Source organism: Petaurus breviceps, unplaced genomic scaffold (assembly GCF_028583685.1).
Source record: "Petaurus breviceps papuanus isolate PSGF00001 unplaced genomic scaffold, PetGlider_PUasm1.0 76, whole genome shotgun sequence".
Classification (NCBI taxonomy): domain Eukaryota; kingdom Metazoa; phylum Chordata; class Mammalia; order Diprotodontia; family Petauridae; genus Petaurus; species Petaurus breviceps.
The window spans coordinates 21,500,970-21,520,497 of record NW_027186473.1 but is presented as its reverse complement, the minus strand read 5'-3'; the positions used below and the strand labels follow the sequence as shown (position 1 = coordinate 21,520,497).

Sequence of the window (19,528 nt, the reverse complement as noted above, 5' to 3'; positions counted from 1 at the left end):
GGGGGGAAACTAGAGTTTCATTTTCTGGGTCAACAAAGGGCTTAGAATCAAACTGAATAGAAAGGGGGAGGGAGATAAATGGGTAAAAAATTGTCTCTTTTATGATCTAATATCTTAACAAAAGAGTTTGATATAATGAATCAGAATTTAAGGTATGGATCTTGAGAACATTTTGTATAAAATAGAATGTGGAGGAAATATGTGGTTTACAGAAGGACACTAGAATTACTTTTTTTATGACAGGTTATAGTTTTTTTGTAAATATATGAAGTAGAAAAATGTAAAACATGATGTTAAGAACTGGAAAGATAAAAATGCACATTACACTCAAATAATAATGATATATTATTATACATTAACCCATTTGAATGAAATGAAGGAAAACATAAAGGATGAAATGAAAAGACTAAAAATTTTCAATATTCTGACTGAATATAGTTCAAGATTTATAAGCTTGGGGCATCATCCAAAAAATTTTTACAAAAGGGGCTAGTTGTACAGTAATCAAAAACAAGTCAGTGGTTTACAATTCAGTATTTTTAGGAGCAAAAATAAAATGTGTAACACCTGCTTCAAAAGCCTGTTTTAATGAGGCAATAATTAATGTTGCTGTCTTTTTAAGTGGCAGAGAAGCATTGAGAGTAACAACTTGAAATATTAGAGAATTCTGTAATGACTGTGGATAAAGAAAGTGTTCTTAGATATTTTAGACAATTTGTAAGAAACCAAAGAAGATGGACAGACCTTCTTTCTTGATTATACAAACCAATAATTATTCAAACAAGGATTTCAGTCTCCTGATTCCTCTTTGCTCTATATTATTTGTCATTACAAAAATCCTATAAAAATATAAGTTCTGGAAATAACTAGTTCACATGACTTCTTGCTTCATATGAAATTATAAATGCAAGATAGAAAAAAATGGAGATGAATGACCCTAAATTAAAACATTCAGTTATTTTAACCAATGATACTAATCACTTACATAAGATATATGACCACTTTCAGATACTAGAACTTGAATACAAGAAGCAGTATTTAACTAAGGGGTCTAATAGCCTTAAAGAATAAATGAGCTTCTACAGAATTAATAATTCAAATCATTCTCACCAGCTGGTCAAACCCATACTGTAAAAATATCAATACAATTAGACAATATTTTTTCTTGTTCTTCCTGGCTAGCTCGTTGCCTTGCCATAGACATAAGTCTAAAGGAAATACAGAAATACCTTCAAATGCAATAGATTCTATAGCTTCAAATAATAGCAAATGAAAAATTAATTGCTAAAAATGACAAATCATTGTGTTGATCAAAAAAGTAACTTATCCTCTGAGAAAACTGGCAGTTTATTTAATTTGATAAATGATGTCGACACATTATTTCAAGGCATGTCTTATATAACATTTTATCAGTTTACAGGGACACCTGTAATACCAAAGCCTGAAAAAAAATCTGCTTAAAAAATCTCAAATCTTTTTATTTGGAACCCCAAAGTGAATTTCTTATTGCTATTTACATTGCATCTCTAGTACAGAATATATTGGACATATAAGTTAGTCACTGGTAATCTGTGTATGTGTTTCTACTTATGCCATATGGGATCCAAAATAATGAGTGGAATGAATCCTTGGCTAATGCTCATAGTGAGGCAGTAGAAAGGGCTGAAAGGTCAGGGGGTAGAAATAAACAACCTGAAACCAAGGAAACAACCTCAGTTTAAAGGAAGGTGACTCTTGGGGAAAACTAGTGAAACAGCTACCATATTACAAACCCTGAAGTTCAACATAATGGGAATTGACTGTGCGAAAGTCAAATAAAAAACAATCACAGTTGCATAGGCAATGAGATGCACTTAAGGAGATCACATGTTCAGTACTCTGTTATCCACGTAAACACATAGCTAAGGTTATGAAGGTTGCCAATGCACTAGCCAGTCAATAAGCATTTAGCAGGTATCTACTGTACGACAGACACTGTGCTAAGTATACAAAAAAATTCACAGCTTAATGGTGAAGGCAACATGAAATGATCACATACAAATAAGCTAGGTCTAGCATAAATTAGAGGTAAGCATAAGAGGATAGAAAGTAGCATTAAGGGGGATGGTCAAAACTGCGCGGTAGAATGTGAGATTAACTGAGACTTGCAGGAGGCCAGAGAAATCAAGTTATGGAAATGATGAGAAAGAGAATTCTCAGCATGGTGGACAGCCAATAGAAATACCAGGAGTTGGGATGACTGTGACAATGTGCTGGGAACATCAAGACCAGTTTCATCGGCATTGTCAGGCAGCTAGGCAAAATAGTGGATAGAAAGCTAGGTTTATAAAAAAGAAAAGAATAGGAAAAAGGAGCAACTAAGTGTTGCAGGGAATAGAGCACAGGGCCTGGAGTGAGGAGAATGTGAGTTGAAATCCAGCCTCAGATAATTGACAGTTACTAACTGTGTGACATTGGGCAAGTCACTTAACCCTAATTGCCTGGGCTCGTCTTCCCCCCCTTCCAAAAAATAAAGAAAATAAATCTAAATTTGTAGTCAGGAAGACCTAAGTTCAAATCTCACCTGAGAATAGCTGTGTGATCTTGTATAAGTCACTTATACTCTGTCTCAGCTTTTTTAACTGAAAAATGAGGACAATAATAATAAATCTCCCCCCCCCCGCCAGAGGGACTAAATAAAATAATATTGCTAAAACATTTAGCACAATGCCCGTGGCACACTGCAGGCACTCAACATTTGATCCCTTCCTTTGCCTTCTACACCAGATTATAGATCACAGAAGGTTGAGTAAAATATAAGAATACTAGAAGGCAGAGTGTCAGGATGGCAAGATTTTTCAATCCATATGTGATTTTGTATCTAATGCTAGAGGTGATGGGAAGCTGCTGGAATTTAATGATTAGGGGGGGAGTAGGCAAGACTTGCACTTTAAGAAGATCACTTTGCTAGTGAAATGGAGGACAGGCTGAGAATATTGTAGCAAGGAATCCAATCAATAGGTTATTGTAATAGTCCAAGCTTAAGATTCTAAGGGTCTGAACTAGTGGGATGGAATTATCAGAGAAGAGAAGAGAGTAGATGCAAGATATCTTAAATTTATTTTTTGAAAGGGTTGAACAAGAGATTGGTCTTTGCTGCTGTGTGAGAGTAAGTAATTGAGGATGATATCTAGGTTGCAAGCATAGGTGATTGCAAAGGTTGTGGTAACCTTGAGGCTAACAGGGAACTTAAGAAAAAGGGCAGGGTTTCAGGAAAGGAGAGAACTAATAATTTCAGTTTTGGACTTTAAAAATTCTATGGGACACCTAGTTTGAGTTGTTCAGTAAGCAACTAAAGATCTGAGAATGGAGTTTATAAGAGGGTTAAAAAAAGTATTTGGATGGGTCTAGAAAATACACTTGAGAATCATTAGCATACAGATGATAATTGAATCCATGATACCTCATGAAATCAGCAAGTGAAATAATATAGAGCCAGAAGAGAAGAGGAGATGGGATAGAGTCCTGTGGGATACCAACAGACACACCCATGATAAGCAGGTATGACCTGAGTGAAGATCTAGCAAAGAAGGCAAGAAAGCGGTCAGATATGCAGGAGGAGAACCAGGAGTGAGTGGTGTCATGAACATCTAGACAGAAGACAGTATCGAGGGGAAAAGAGTGATCAGTAGTGTTAGAACTTGAAGAGTTAAAAGAGGATGAGAATTGAGAAAATGAGATTAGATTTGGCAATTAAAACATCATTGATAAAATTGAAAAGAATAGTTTCAGTTGAATGATGAGGTGATAAGTCAAACTGTAGAGAGTTAAGAAGAGAATGATAGAAAGGAGGTGGAAGCAACAAGTGTAGATGGCATTCTTAAACAGTTTAGCAACAAAAGGAAAGAGAGATGTAGAATAGTTAGTGGGAATAAATGGATCAAGTGATGATTTTTGAATATAAAGAGAACACAGCAATATTTATAAGCAGTAGGGAAAGACACCTGACAAAGAGAAAATTTGGAAAAAGAAGAGAGTGGGGATTATAGAAGGGGTAATCTGCTGGAAAAAGATGATATGGAAGGGGATCACTTGTGTAGGTAGAGGGAAAAGCTTGACTTTGCCAGAAAAGCCTTCTCATGTGAGACAGTGTTGTGAAGATGGCAATAGTACAGGATGTATCTGGGTGATATGAGATGGGGAAGAAGAAGAAAGAAAAGGAATTCTTGGCTGATGGCCTCATTTCGGTTTTCAGCAAAATATGAGATGACGATCTTTCTAAAAGAATGGGGGAGGAGAACAATGGAAGGCTTGAGGAACAATGAAAAGATTTTGAAGAGTCTCTGTCATTAGTAGGATAGTGAGTCTATTAGGAATGTATAAAAGGATTGCTCTGTTACAGTGAAGGCCTAGGCACTGGCTCCAGATGTCCAGTTATCTTAAATAGACTAATGTTGGAGACTTTCCCCTTCCTATAATAAAATCCCTTACTTCTTTTCTAAATTTGAGTTGCCAGTAGATTTAAAGCAGTAATTATTTTTGTTTGTTTTCCTAGGAACCACCACACTCTTCTCATGTTATTAGCCTAATATGCTAATGGTGCTCTGATTTTCAACATCAGTACTAAACTTACCCAAGAAGATAACAAGCCATTAATACTTTCTCATCCTGTTTTATACATTGTCCATATCCTCCAATGAATCTCCTAAAGTATTACTCAATATGCTAGAAGCTTTAAATCTTTTAACATTTGGTGGTTACCTTACAGTATTCATCTCCTCTCAGTATTGCCATGTGACCAGCTACATCATTCCTGACCACATATTTCTCTTAAAATATATGTTATAGCCTTTTCTTTGTGTATCTTTTTGTGAAATAAATGTGCCAATATCCTAAAACCTGGGTATACTAACTTCTCATTTCTCCATCACTCTTTTGGTCAGTGCAGATGTTGATGGTGTTCTTCTATAGATCTGTATGTCTCTCTGTCTGCCCTGCATGTCTACATACTTATATGTACCTGTACTACTCATATGCTGGGGCAGCTATCCAACTTTTCACAACCATCAATGAGGACTTGCTAAGAATATAGCAATCCTTTGAGACTTTCCACAGATAAAGTGGTTCCTCTCTATTTGAAGGAAAGACCAAGGCAAGACATCCCTCCATTCCTGGTCTTCACTTCTATCTCTCTATACTTTGTCTTATCTCTATATGGAAATAGATAGAAAGATAAATAGAATGATAGATAGATATAGACATATATCCACTCTCTCAATATAATGTGCATATTATATATATACATATATGTCTATGTCTATATACATACACACATATTTCTATATACAAATATATTGCATACACAGGCAGTTGTAGTCATGTGTGTATAGGTATCTATATATGCATATAGATGACATATGTGCATATACATGTTGGTTTAAAATACACACGCACATGTGTCTTTCTTCATACACATAAACCTCATATGCCATCTCAGTTTAGTCTCATTATAGCCGGGTTAGGTCAAGCAATGGGTATTTTTATCCCCATTTAAGAGATGAGGAAACTGTGACAGAGAGATTAAGTGATCTGTCTGAGGTAAGACAATTTGAAGCATTATGAGACAAAATAGCTACTCAATTTCACCTGAAGGTTGAGTGTTCAGTTTACCACAACATACTGCTTTAGATGAGTAGCCCATAATGTTGCAGATTTCTTAGTACATTACAGATATTTTAATTAAATGAACCAAAGGAATTGTTGCTTGACTACAGCAATAGCTCACTCAAGGTTCTCCTTGCTGCTAGGTTTCCCTGACGGTAAGTATCATTACACAACTGAAAAATTGTTATTCCTAAAACATAGGCTTAATTATATTCTTGGCCTACTCAAGCTACTGTAATTGTAGAGCAAAAATAAGCTAGCATTTATATAGTGAATTGTTGTTTACTAATATTGACTCATTCGATCTTCATAAGAAACCAGGAAAGTAGATGATGTTATTATCCTTATTTTACAGATGAGGAACTAAGGTTTAAGTGACTCATTCAAGGACACATGGTGTCTGAGGTGAGATTTGTACTTGTCTTCTTGACTTCGGGTCCAATACTCTACCCACTATTCCTCCCAGTTGACTAGGATAAAATTCAGTTTCTTCTGTTAGGCTTTTGAAGTCTTTAAATTCTTAATTGGCAAAAATTATAAAGTAGATTCTTGTGATTTTTATACATTTCTTTACCTTTATTTTCCATAGAAAACCTATCTCATAAACTCAAATTCCATCCAATCCAATCCAATTTAAACCCATAAATATTTTTAAGAATCTACTACATGTAAGGCCTTTTGCTAGGTAGTCCTAGGATGAAAAAGGCAAAACCGAGTGAATCCTGCCCTCAAGAAGTTTTTATTCTATTGGGGAGAATAAAAAAAACTTCTGCATAGAAAATTAAATGCAAAACAAATACTAAATCATTTCTCCTGAGACTATGACACTTGAACTGAGCCTTAAAAGAGGCTACATGGAGGTCAAGAGGAAGTATATTGCAAGTATGGCCCCAGCATGGGGGAGGGGGCATACTTTTCATAGATACAGAGACAGCTAATGAGATGTATAGGGAACAAGTAAGCCAAGTGTGGCACTATACCAGAGATGCACGCTCACACACACACACACACACACACACACACACACACACGATGAGTGTATACATCTCTATGTCTATCTATCTATATTAAAGGCCTCCCTACTTTTGGATACTTCAACCATAACTTCAGATTATTAGATAGAGACCGGTTTTTAAAATTGTTTCTTTACTTCTCAAAGATCCTCAATGCTATCATCATCCACCTCTGACCACTTCTAAATCACATCAATAATGTTATCTGTAAAGTCTCCCTGAATGGTTATTTCGTCTTCCTCTATAAATGAGGCACCACAGGAAAATTTCTGAGCAAATTATCTTTATGCTTCTTTAAGCTCAATCTTCAAAGCTGCAAGACCACACACTCTTGTTATTGATTTCTTCTTTGCTCTATGAATTTTGGCTATTATAAATTTTTATGGTATTATGTGTTTTCATTTGTTTTATTTGACCCCTTCCACCTCTCCTTTGTTTCTTTTCTTTTCTTCCTCTTCTGTTCCTTGGCCTTATCCAGTTCCAGCTTCTCATTTAGGTGAGTTTTCTAAAGTGAGTTTTGAAAATTCCTCTCTGGGGCGGCTAGGTGGCTCAGTGAATAGAGCACCGGCCCTGGAGTCAGGAGGACCTGAGTTCAAATGCGGCCTCAGACACTTAACACAAAAATTAGCCATGTGACCCTGGGCAAGTCACTTAACCCCAACTGCTCCTCCAAAAAAAAAGCAAAAACGAAAATTCCTCTCTAATCACTTTCTACTTTTAGCAACATGCAGCATATATTTATAATACTCTATTAGTAATGAATAGACTCCATAGTGAAGGACCTAAAGTGGGTAATCTGTGTCCAACTTGGTGTTGTTTCTCTGGACTCTTTTGTAGGTGGGGCAGTGAACTCAGGAAAGTTTGTAGTCATCTCATAACCATGAGATGCCATCCAATGAGACAGCTTAGCAGTCAGGGGCTTATTACTTCTAGTAGGTTTTAATTAGCTAAAATTGTAGAGTAGATGACTCTACTTCCTTTTCATGATTTGTCCTTGATAGAAATATCTTTAACTTTGTGAGACTCTACAACTAAACATATATTAGCCTAGATGGGCCTACTTACAAGTAATTTCAAAGATCCTAGCAAATTAATTTGGCTTTTAATTGTGATGAGGACAGGGCTCAGACCTGTTCTTAAAATTTAAGTGACATACAGTATGTCCTTGTGAGGAAACATTGTACCAGTGCAGGACGATTTATTATCAGAGTATAATAGAAAGGTTAAGTGACTTTTTCCAGCATCACACAGATGATATGTACCAGGACAGGTTCTAAACTCAAGTCATCATGGTTGTAATGCCTACTTTCTATCCAAAACCCTATTCTCTCACATATACTTGAATTGTTGTTCTTCAGTCTTTTCTGTCATGTATGATTATTACTGACCCTATTTGGGGTTTTCTTGGCAAAGATACTGAAGTGGTTTGCCATTTCCTTCTCCAGCTCTTTTTACAGATGAGGAAACTGAGGCACATAGGATTAAGTAAGTTCTCCAAGGTCACACAGATAATGTCTGAGAATAATTTGAACTCAGGAAGAAGGACCTTCCTGATTTCAGACCCAGTGTTCTACCAATTATGCCACCTAGCTACCTGTCCTTGAATTAGAGTTGGGTCTATGTACCCATCCTAATTCAAATATTTATATTAGTGATAAAAAGTCACATTGGCTATATATTTGAATCTAAAAAAATCCATATTATGGTTCAAAAGATCGAAATTGCCAGTAAAACTTATTTCCAAGATTAAAAGTAGTCTATATTTAAGGAAAGATGACTTTTAGTTTTAGTAAAAATCTTCCCTACCCCTATCTAGCAGGCTAATTTTTTCCATCCTCACAGACTGATGAATTGACAGAAAAGAAAGAGCAAGATGTATCCTCAGTTTTTAAAAGGTCTATTAACAAAGCTTGATTCGCAAAAGAGAGAGTTTAATTTATTCAAATAGACTGTGCCTATGCCTACAGCTTTTAGGTTCCACACAAGATGCTGATAATTACTTTCACTACTCCTGACAATGTAAACAGAAAATGAACTTGAGCAGTGTTTCTAAATGAGGGTTAATGCACCCTTCAATATATGGGACTGGGAGGCTTTAAACTGAGGTTAAGCCTGAGAAGCAGAAGATATTAAATATCCCTTCAGACAGGATGCCCCAACAGTAGGAGAAAAAAAAAAAAAAGCTTTGCCTATCAGACACTTAATTATCTGCAATGTATATGCAAATATCCAGGATTTGATGAGGTCTTTACATTTCACCTCTGAGCACTGAATTAGTAATTCATGAAGCCACTACTAATGTTGCTGGGGAGCCCAGACAGCAATGAAAAATTAAGCAATAACGACTTCAAAGGTGGAGGAACCACAAAATAACTCTGCACCTTTGAGGTCATTTTTACCATTTGAGTACAAATTATATGAGTGCACTTCATGGGCTCCTGCATTTGCTAAGCATTCCTAATGAATAGGGAGGTGATTTGGCAAATGGGAGTGCAGGAGCTATAGCCAGCATACTGAAGCTTAACAGTATTGATTTGAAATATAAAGAAACATTTATTACCTAAAATGACACCACTCAAAGGCTACTGCTTCAAAGGACTTTGATAAAAAAAAATAATACTGTCCCATTTCTTCTGAACACTTCTCATGAATCTTGATTGGAAAGGAGGGGGCTCCCAAATAAATGACTAATGTTTTCAAATGATGCACTCATAGTTTCTGAGTCTTGTTAAGGATCTGAGGGATGCTGAAATTATATAGACTTCAGAAATGCTTAAAAAGGGACTTTCCACCAACCGTTGGAATAGCAAATTGATTCTTGGTGTCAGGGACATTAAAAGAAAGCAACAATGGGTTTACAGAAAATAAGTCTTGGCCAAAAACCTATCTCTTCCACTATTCATGCTATCATTTCAGCTTTGCACAACTGATGAGAAAAGTGCTACCTTGCAAGACTGCCAAGATTTTAAGAATTGGAAAGGATTCTCCAAGAATTTTTAAAAATACCAAAGTCAAAGAGGATCTTATAATAAAAGTATGCAGTATCATTTAATTCCCTTCACCATTAATGACATGATGTTAATTAAGCCTCTTAATGGGATGAATTATGACAACTTGCTTCATTTGCCACATTGTGCTGTCTCACATAGTGACTATCTACATTAGCTAATTAAAAACAACAACAAAAAAATGCATCTTGCTGGCTGAAACCAGGAAAATGAGCTTAACACACACACACACACACACACACACACACACACACACACACACACACACACATATATATATATATATATATATATCTATATATATATTACTCCCAATCTGCTTATCAGCCTGAGATTGTGCCATTTGTTGTGCTCATATTTCATTTTGTTTTGTTTTTGCAATCTCTTAGCATCAAGCCATACCAGTTAGGAGTCTATACAACAACAACAACATAGACACAGGCACATAATTAATTTGGAGGAATTTTATAATTCAATTGATTCATAATATCCCCTATATATTATTATATCTACTGATATCTGCATTTCTATACGTGTTTCTATTGACTAATTTCTGCAGTAAGGAGAATGGATTAATAATTGATACACTATGTTTGCATTAAAAAAGGAATCATGATTAGGTTCAGCACTTTATTAAAGGAAGACCTTGTACCTCTATATATGCATCCTTTAATATTCAGATGTTCCTGTGATCTTATTTACCACCCTTTTAAATGATTTCATCTTCTGTGGCTCTTGTCTATGCTCTTCCAAAGGTTAACCAAAGGTGGTCTACTTAATAAGCTTACCTTAATAAATCCAAATGAATAGTACTCTGACTGAGTTTTCATCTCTGGGTGAAATACAACTTTTGAAACTGGAAAAATTCTGACATTCAGATATTTTCATTAATTAATGAACATTGGAGGAAGGAAAAATTTCATATTTAAGCATAATCATTAAAAAGAGTTTAAGGGGGCCGACCAGGAGGGTTTTCTGTGTTTGTGCCTGCTGACAATGCTGCCACTTCCTCGACCTCTCCATGATCATACCAGTGCCCTGCTTCGTGCAAGGCAAGATCATGGGCAACAAGGGGAGGGTTCACCTGCTACTACTGCAGGCAGAGTATAACAGATTGGATGCCCCTGGATGTGCTAAGCTTCAAGTGCTACTGCTGCCATCGTATGGTGTTGGACCATGCAGACCTGATAGAGAAGCTTCTGAACTGCATGCCCCCGGAGAAGTAAGCCTTCATCCCTGAAATCCCCCATCAGTCTTCTGCCACATGGAAGAGGCCCTGTCCTGTCCTTGTGACTCAACTATCTGTCACAAGGCCTCCAGAGACAGTAATAAATATACTATTTTTGGGAAAGAGTATAAAATTAAAAAAAAGATATATACTATTTGTTCTTCCTTGACATATGATGATAATGATCATAAACTCAATCTCTTATATTAATAACTTTTACCTCCTCTCCAATCCATACTTTCTATACATACAATCTATACAGGTATAGAATTCATATTTCTATGTCACAGGTATGACTATGTTATTCCCTTTTTCAAAATTCTTTGTTTCTTGCTTACGCATACAACAATACATCAAAATCTCAGTCTGTCACTTAAAGCTTTTTTAATCTGACTCTCACCTAACTTTCCTGCCTTATTTCCTTTTTCATGGATGTTCTAATATTCTAGTCAAATTAACCTAACATTTCCTATAGATGACCTTCCACTCTCTCTCGGAACCTTTGTATAAGTTTACATGTCTGCAACCTACTATTTCCTCATCTCCTCCTCTTATAATAATGTTAAGCTTCCTTCAAGCTACAGAACAGAAGCCACCTTTCCTGGTTCCCTTTATATTAGAATTTTCTCCTTATTGAATTTAGTTTGGTAACTTTGTGGATATTTTGCTTTTATTTGATTATGTACATTTTCCATTTACTTCAGTAGAATATAAGCTCCCTGAGGTCAGGAACTCTGTTATTTTCTTTTTGGTGATGGTGGTGTGTAGGGGAGTCTTTGTATACCCAAGACAGTGCTTCCGCTTTGTAGGTACTTATGAATTGAGATGAGTTGAATTTCTATGGTACTACAGAGTGTGATTGACAGGAAGAGATATTTAATACATTTCACATGGATTTTCTAGTATATTTCTCTCTGAGTATAAATATATTTTGCCTTAGTCTATTATTTCATCACTGACAGGTAGCTCCTAAGATGAATGATTCCTTCAATACAGTGAAACAATTCACCTATAACTTGTATTGTTATTCCTAATAATGATAATAAGAGCTACTATATATATACCACTTTAAATTATTCAAAGCACTTTATGAGTATTATCTCAGCTTATCCTCAAAACAACACTAGGAGGTAGGTCCAAATGTCATCCCCATTTAGCAGAAGAGGAAACTGAGGCAAATGGGGACTAAGTGACTTGCTCAGGATCACCCAACTAGTAAATGTTTGAGGTCACATTTGAACTCAGGTCTTCTTGATTCCAGACCTTAGCTCTATGGTACCATCTAGCCCAACTGATATGGAAAATGTCATTAGGTATTGTAAGAGTCAAGGAACCTGTCAATGGAAAATAATTACCTCCTAGGAGTCAAAGTGGTTTTGTTTGCTGTCTCTGTCTCTCTTATTCAGGAGCATATAAATAGGGAGTATCTGTAGCCTGCTTTGAACTGAAATATTTTCTTCCTGACTCTGGATATAGTGCTCTAAATGCTCTATCTGCTCTGCCTTCTGGTCTTTGACAGTAGCCTGAGACACTGAGAAATTAAGTGTCTTGACCAAGGATTGAGATGGAATAAATAGAAGTAAGAGGCGGGGTTTTTATTACAGTTTTTATAAATTAAAAGCTATTTTTTCTGTCTACAATTGCATGTTAGATCTCATATAACCAAACATTCTTCTAGTAACTTCTATGACATGTCACTATAACTCTTTAAAGATAGAACACATATTAACAAGTTTGTAAATAGAATGGAATTTGTTGAACTCTTCTGGGCCTTGGGACCTCTGTTAATAAAGCCTTGGGATTGTCCTTGAAAAAAGGAAGATAGTACAAGAAAGTTCACACCATTTACTCTCCTGTCAAAGAGAGAAGAGGTAAGGGCTGGAAAGATATATTGAAACTATTGTTCGTTCCTCTGTATACCAGGAACTATTTAAAGGGAAAACAGAGTACAGTGATTTTGCTTAGATCTCTTTGATCTAAAAGAAGGGCTTCCCATAAAAGATGTTGTTCTCTGCTTCTCTGCCTTTAAGACAAAGAAAGAAGAGTGTCATTTAGGAGATATACTAAGACCACCATTTTCATGATGCAGTTTGCCTGACTTCTCTGATTTCCTTGACTTATTCACCCCATCTCCAATATACTCTGATTGGCCCTAACTTCCCTGATATCGTTTGCTGGCCTGGAGACATAAGAGCATGACATGGATGCAGGTAGTCAGTGCCTTTATGACTTGGTAGGTGCCTGACCAACACAAGAGTTACTATAACTTAATGATATACTGACTAGTCATTTCCACAAGGTGTTGGAGGGGGGCTTTATATAGAGATGCTAAGTGCCAGTGTATCTTTCTTGTATATACTTATATTTCAGGAAAGTATATATCCTTTATTCAATGTTTTATGAATACCTCATTTCATCCCAACATTGAACCTAAATTAAGAGAAAGCAACAGTTAGAGCTATGTCTACAATGGGTCACTTGTGTCTATCACTGATATTCTAGTCTTGCCCCTGGATCTAGAACTATTCCTTGTGTCTATTATCTTTGACTCTTCCTTAGCTGCCCTGAACGTGAAAAGCAACATCCAACTTTTTGCATTTCAAGACTTGTCAGATCTTAGAGTTAGTGGAGCTATGCTCCCTCATTCTCAAGGGGGCACTTCAATCTTGAGGCAGTCCTATTAATAGCAGAAAGCAATCTCCCCACTGAACAACCTTGGATTATGGTTATAGCCATATTGGGAAGGAGAAATATACTCTCCACTCAAAATGGACATAAGTTGTAAATATGATTTTTTTCCTAGTGTGATGGTGGATTGGTGTATGCCTAGAATACTTACGATGAATTCACCCATTTACAAGATGCTGGGAGATCTACTCCTGAGAGTTTATCTTCAGTATGTTTGGGAATGACCTGTTTATGCTAGCTGTAAAGACAGAACAATCTTTGCCTTCAAAACTTCCTGAAAGAGCACCATTAAGGCTTTTAATGATATTTTCATCTGAGAGTGAATGACTTCTTTATTAAACTTGTAGTAAGTGTGGAGGGCCTGAGACCCACCTTTTTCCTCCTCACCTCCAGGCCATATGGATTTATAAATGGGTGGAGGCTTTGGCTTTCCCATTTGTTTTTTATCTTAGTTGCCAGAAGTGCAACAAACCACAGGGATTCAATGGTTCCATGTTAGATCTGCTTATGGCCAGACAGGCCTGAGATACATATTTCACCCTGTTTGAAATCTGTGATCTTGGCAAATAGGTAAGAAGGCATTGTCTAACCCTGTACTTAAATTTAGAATAATTCTGTATGCTCTCTGAGGAGACATAAATAACATTTATTCACTTGCTTCCCCATTGTTATAAGTCCATAAATTGCCAATGTCATATGACCCTGTATAATTCCACATGCACAGAGGATGATTTTAATTATTTCCTAAAGGAAAGTATGAACAAAGGAATAATAATATTTATTTGTAAGAATAGGAAAAAAGGGGGCAGAGCCAACATAGCAGAGTAGAAGCACAAATTTGGCGTGGGCTCCAGCTCTCACCACTTCCAATACATGTTAAAAAAAAAATGACCGTTAAAAAATTTTAGAGCTACAGAACCCATAAAGAGACAGAGAGTAACAAATCTCCTGCTGAAGGCAGCCTGTCAGGCAGTCAGACTCTATTGCACTGATGTGGGAGCTGAGCACAGTCCTGCATGAGGCTCTAGGTTCTGGCCCCAGGGTGGCCCTGACTGGCAGCGGCAAGAGCAGAGTTCAGGAGAGTGAATCACCAGCACCTGTGGCAGTTTCCACACTTCTCAACCCATAAATGCCAAAGACAAAGTAAAAGGTCAGTGTGGAACTCTGTTGGAACAGGGGAGCAACAGAGGGCACGGTGGTTGTTTAGCCCCACCACATGGTTGCCTCAGGATCTCCCAGATTACAGATGATAAGGGATAAAAGTGACCATTTGGAGAGTAATTACTCTTGCTTTAACCTGCTTGGATCTGGATTGTGTTCTGGGGTGTGTGGGCAGTGAGCCAGAGTTTCTGGGGGGCTGTAGAGACAATCCCCTACTAATAGCTCTGGCTGCTGGGAAAACCCCAGCAATTTGAGACAAAGCTCTCTCCATTCTGGAAGCAGTGTTCTACCATGGCAAAGAACTCAAAAGTCAAGTAATTGGCTGGCAATATGAGCAAGCACAAAAAAAAAAAACATAGAATCCTTTTTTGGTAACAAAAAGGATCAAGGCATGGAGTGGGAGGAAGAGAGTGAAGTTAGAACTCCTGCATCAAAAGGCTCTAAGAAAAACATGAATTGGTTACAGGCCATGGAGGAGCTCAAGAAGGATTTTGAAAACCAAGTAAGAGAAGTGGAGGAAAACTTGGGAAGAGAAATGAGAATGCTGCAAGAAAATCATGAAATGTGAGTCAACAGCCTGCTAAAGGAGACACAGAAATACACTGAAGAAAATAACACCTTAAAAATAGATAAACACAAATGGCAAAAGAGGCCCAAAAAGCCAGTGAGGAAAAGAATGTCTTAAAAAGCCAAATTTGCCACATGGAAAAGGGATTGCAAAAACTCACTAAAGAGAATAACTCCTTCAAAATTAGATTGGAGCATTTAGAAGCTAATGACTTTATCAGAAATCAAGATACTACAAAACAGATCCAAACAAATGAAAAAAATAGAAGGCAATGTGAAACATCTCATTGGAAAAAAAACCCACACTGAGCTGGAAAATAGATCCAGGAGAGATAATTTTAAAATTATTTGACTACCTGAAAGCCATGATCACAAAAAGAGACTAGACACCATATTTCAAGAAATTCTCAAGGAAAATCACCCTGATATTCTAGAACCACAGGGTAAAAGAGAAATTGAAAGAATTCACTGAATAACTCTTGAAAAAGATCCCCAAAAGAAAACTCCTAGGAATATTATAGCCAAATTCCAGAGTTCCCAGGCAAAGGAGAAAATACTGCATGCAGTCAGGAAGAAACAATTTGAGTATTGTGGAAACACAATCAGGATAAAATAAGACCTAGCAGCTTCCACAGTGGGGAATCAAAGGGCATGGAATATGATGTTCCAGAGGTCAAAAGAGCTAGGACTAAAACCAAGAATCACCTACCCAGCCAAAGTTAGTGTAACGCTACTGGGGAAAATATTGTTATTCAATGAAATAGAGGATTTTCAAGCATTTTTTGATGAAAAAAAACTGAGCTGAACAGAAAATTTGACTTTCAAATACAAGAAGCAAGAGAAGTATGAGTAGGTAAATAGGAAAAGAAATCATAAGGAGCTTATTAAAGGTGAACTATTTATATTCCTACATGTTAAAACAATTACAACTCATAAGACTTCTCAGTATGAGGACAGTTGAAAGGAATATATATATATATATATATATATATATATATATATATTTATTTATTTATATCTATATAAATATGTATACATACATATTTATGTATGTATAAGAGAGTGTATGCATATAAATATATATATGTGAGTGTGGCCATATGTATGTTTATGCATACATAGAGGGCACAGGATGAGTTGAATGTGAACAGATGATATCTAAAAAATTAAATGAAGAGGTGAGAGAGGAATTAATTAGGAGAAGGAGAAAGGGAGAGATAAATTAGGGTAAATTATTTCATATAAAAGTGACAAGAGAACATTGTTACAATGGAGGGGAAGAGCAGGGAGGTAAAAGGGAATAGGACAACCTTATTCTCATTGTATTTGGCTTAAGGAGTAATAACATAAACAGTCATATGGGTATCTTGCCCTACTGGAAAATAGAGGGGTAGGGGATAAGAGGGGGGGTGATAGAAGGGAGGGCAGATTGGGGGAGAGGGTAGTTAGAAGCAAACATTTTTGAAAAGGGTAGGGTCAAAGGAGAAAATAGAATAGGTGGGGGGGTGGGATAGGAGGGAGAGAAATATTGTTAGTCTTTCACACTATAACTACTATGGAAATGATTTGAGTAACTACACATATACAACCTATATTGAATTTCTTATCTTCCCAGTGGGAGTGGGTGAGCAAGGAAGAAGAGAAAAATCTGGAACTCAAAGTTTTAAAAACAAATGTTTAAAAAATTTGTTTTTTTTTCATGCAATTGGGAAATAAGATATATAGGAACTGGGATATAGAAATCCATCTTGTCCTAGAAAATTAGAGGGGTGATGGTTGAAGATATAAGTATGAACAGAATGGGGGGAGCGTTATTCAGTAGGCTTGCTTTTTTGGGGTGGTGGTAAGAAAAAAGACAGGGAGAAAAATTGTAACCCAAAATCTTGTGGAAATGCATGTTGAAACCTAAAAATTAATGAATAAAATTTTTAAAAAAGAATAGGAAGGAAAACAGTGAGATAAGATAGAAATGTAGGACGAACACTTCCAGACTTCAGACAAAACAATGATACAATAATCTTCAAAATGTTTTGCCATTCCTCAGAAATAGATGACAGAAAATGCAAAAAAGAAAGAGAATAAGATCTAACTGAATTTGAACTCAGGTCTTCCTGTGTTCAAGTCCTGTTCTTTATTATAGCACTTAGTGATTGCTGGAAGGTCAGAACCTCTGGGAAATGGTCATTCCTTCTTGTGGCTCAACTGCACACTTAACAGACAGGATTTTCTATGTTGCTCCCCACAAGTGAATTTGAGCTAGGATGACAAAATTCCTATTTAAGAATCTGACATTTGGAGCAGTATTTCTTAACTTTTATTGGACATTGGACCAATTTCATAGTCTAGTAAAACCTAAAGACCTTCTCAGGATAATAGTTTTAAATATATAAAATAAAGAGGATTATAGAGGAAAACAAATTTTAATCAAAACTATATATATATATATATATATGCATACATGCATATAATTTTTTTTTCCATCTGACTACACAGACTCTTGATTTCTATCTACTAATCTATGGATCTTACATTAAAAACCTCTGAACTAGAGAGAAAATTAAATCACAGAGAACAGCTCTCCACAAAGATAATAACTAGAATTACCAAAGAGTTAGTACCGCTTCACCTAGAGAAGAATATAAATCATAACAAATTGTCCTCCATGAATATATAGTGCCTCCAATACCACATAAATAAGGGTCTCTTGATCTATAGAGGAAGATAAATCATAGAATATTGCTTTCCATGAAGATAGGATGGCTAATGGAATTATACTATCAGTCAGTACTGTAAGAAGTAGGCCCTTTATTGGACAAGGATATAGAATGTGGCTAGATGAACAACTGGAGTATTATGGTCCATGGCAGAGACTAAAATGCTTCAACAAAAATCACCTGGTAATGAGGTTAATCCAGAAGAAGATGAAATAGAAGGTCTCAAATGTTTAATGACAAATACTTGAACATCAGGATAATAGCTTTGCAAAATTGAGTCACTGATGACTGCATTAGAAACTGATTGTGACCAAATTTTGTGAAGATAAAATGAGATAATATTTGTAAATTGTTTTGTTAACAATAAATCACTTTATCAATGCTAGTTATTAATATTAGCGGCAGAGTATGTAAAGATCCTCAGGTAGCATAATCTAGTAATACCTTCCCTTGCTTTAGCATTCTGTAAAAGCATAGAATACCATCGTCCCCTAACATCTACCTTCAGTGCATAAGTCTGGCTTGACCTTTGTTCTGGGATCTCCAAGACTACACCAATAAAACACAAATTCTGAAGCTTCTTAACAAATTAGCAAGATTTTTGTCATTGGCCCAAGGTTAGATAGATGTCTTTTGACCAAATACTGACATTACTAACTAGACAGAAATGTGATGACTTTATTAGACATGGTGACTTTAGTAGACAGTAGGAAGCAATTCACTAAAACATAGATATTATCATCAGTTTTGATGGAGGGAATGACTCTTTATATATATATATATATATATATATATATATATATATATATATATTTGAATATTTGATTTTAAAACTTTCAATTCCAGATTCATTCCCTTCCCCCCCTGCCACTCACCCCCACTGGGAAGACAAGCAGTTCATTATAGGTTGTACATGTGTGGCTAATGCAAAACAATAACATAGTAGATATATTGTAAAAGACTGACTATATTTCCCTCCCTCCTATTCCACCTCCTACTTGTTCTATTCTCTACTTTGATCCTGTCCCTTTTCAAAAGTGGGTGCTTCCAACTTCCCTCCCCCCCAGCCTACCCTCCTTTCCATCATCCCCCCTCTTATCCCCTTCCCTCCCCCTATTCTCCTGGAGGGTGAGATCCCCTATTTAGTGTGTATTTCACTCCCTCCTCAAGCCAGATTCAATGGGAATAAGGTTGACCCATCCCCTTTTGCCTTCCTAGTCTTCCCCTCCATTGTAACTATTTTCTCTTGCCTCTTCTGTATAAGATAGTTTGCCCCAATCTGTCTCTCCCCATCTCCTCTCATTATATTCCTCTCACCTCTTAATTTCACCTTTTAAGTATCATTCCTTCCTGTTAAATTGGTCCTGTGCCCTCTATCTATGTGTACCTATAAACATAATATATACACATTCACATATGTATTCATATGCCCATATACCCTCATATCTATCTATCTATCTATCTATCTATCTATCTATCTATCTATCTATCTATCTATCTATCTAT

The 19,528-nt window shown here is 36.3% G+C and overlaps 1 protein-coding gene and 1 pseudogene across 2 annotated transcripts in view; one reads left to right on the top strand and one right to left on the bottom strand.

Annotated features, from left to right (window-relative positions):
• The window catches only part of LOC138174745 (small ribosomal subunit protein uS2-like), a 653,351-nt gene that overhangs the window by 443,092 nt on the left and 190,731 nt on the right, over positions 1 to 19,528 (top strand). The window lies entirely within an intron of this gene.
• Positions 6,776 to 7,527, bottom strand: LOC138174908 (density-regulated protein pseudogene; annotated as a pseudogene).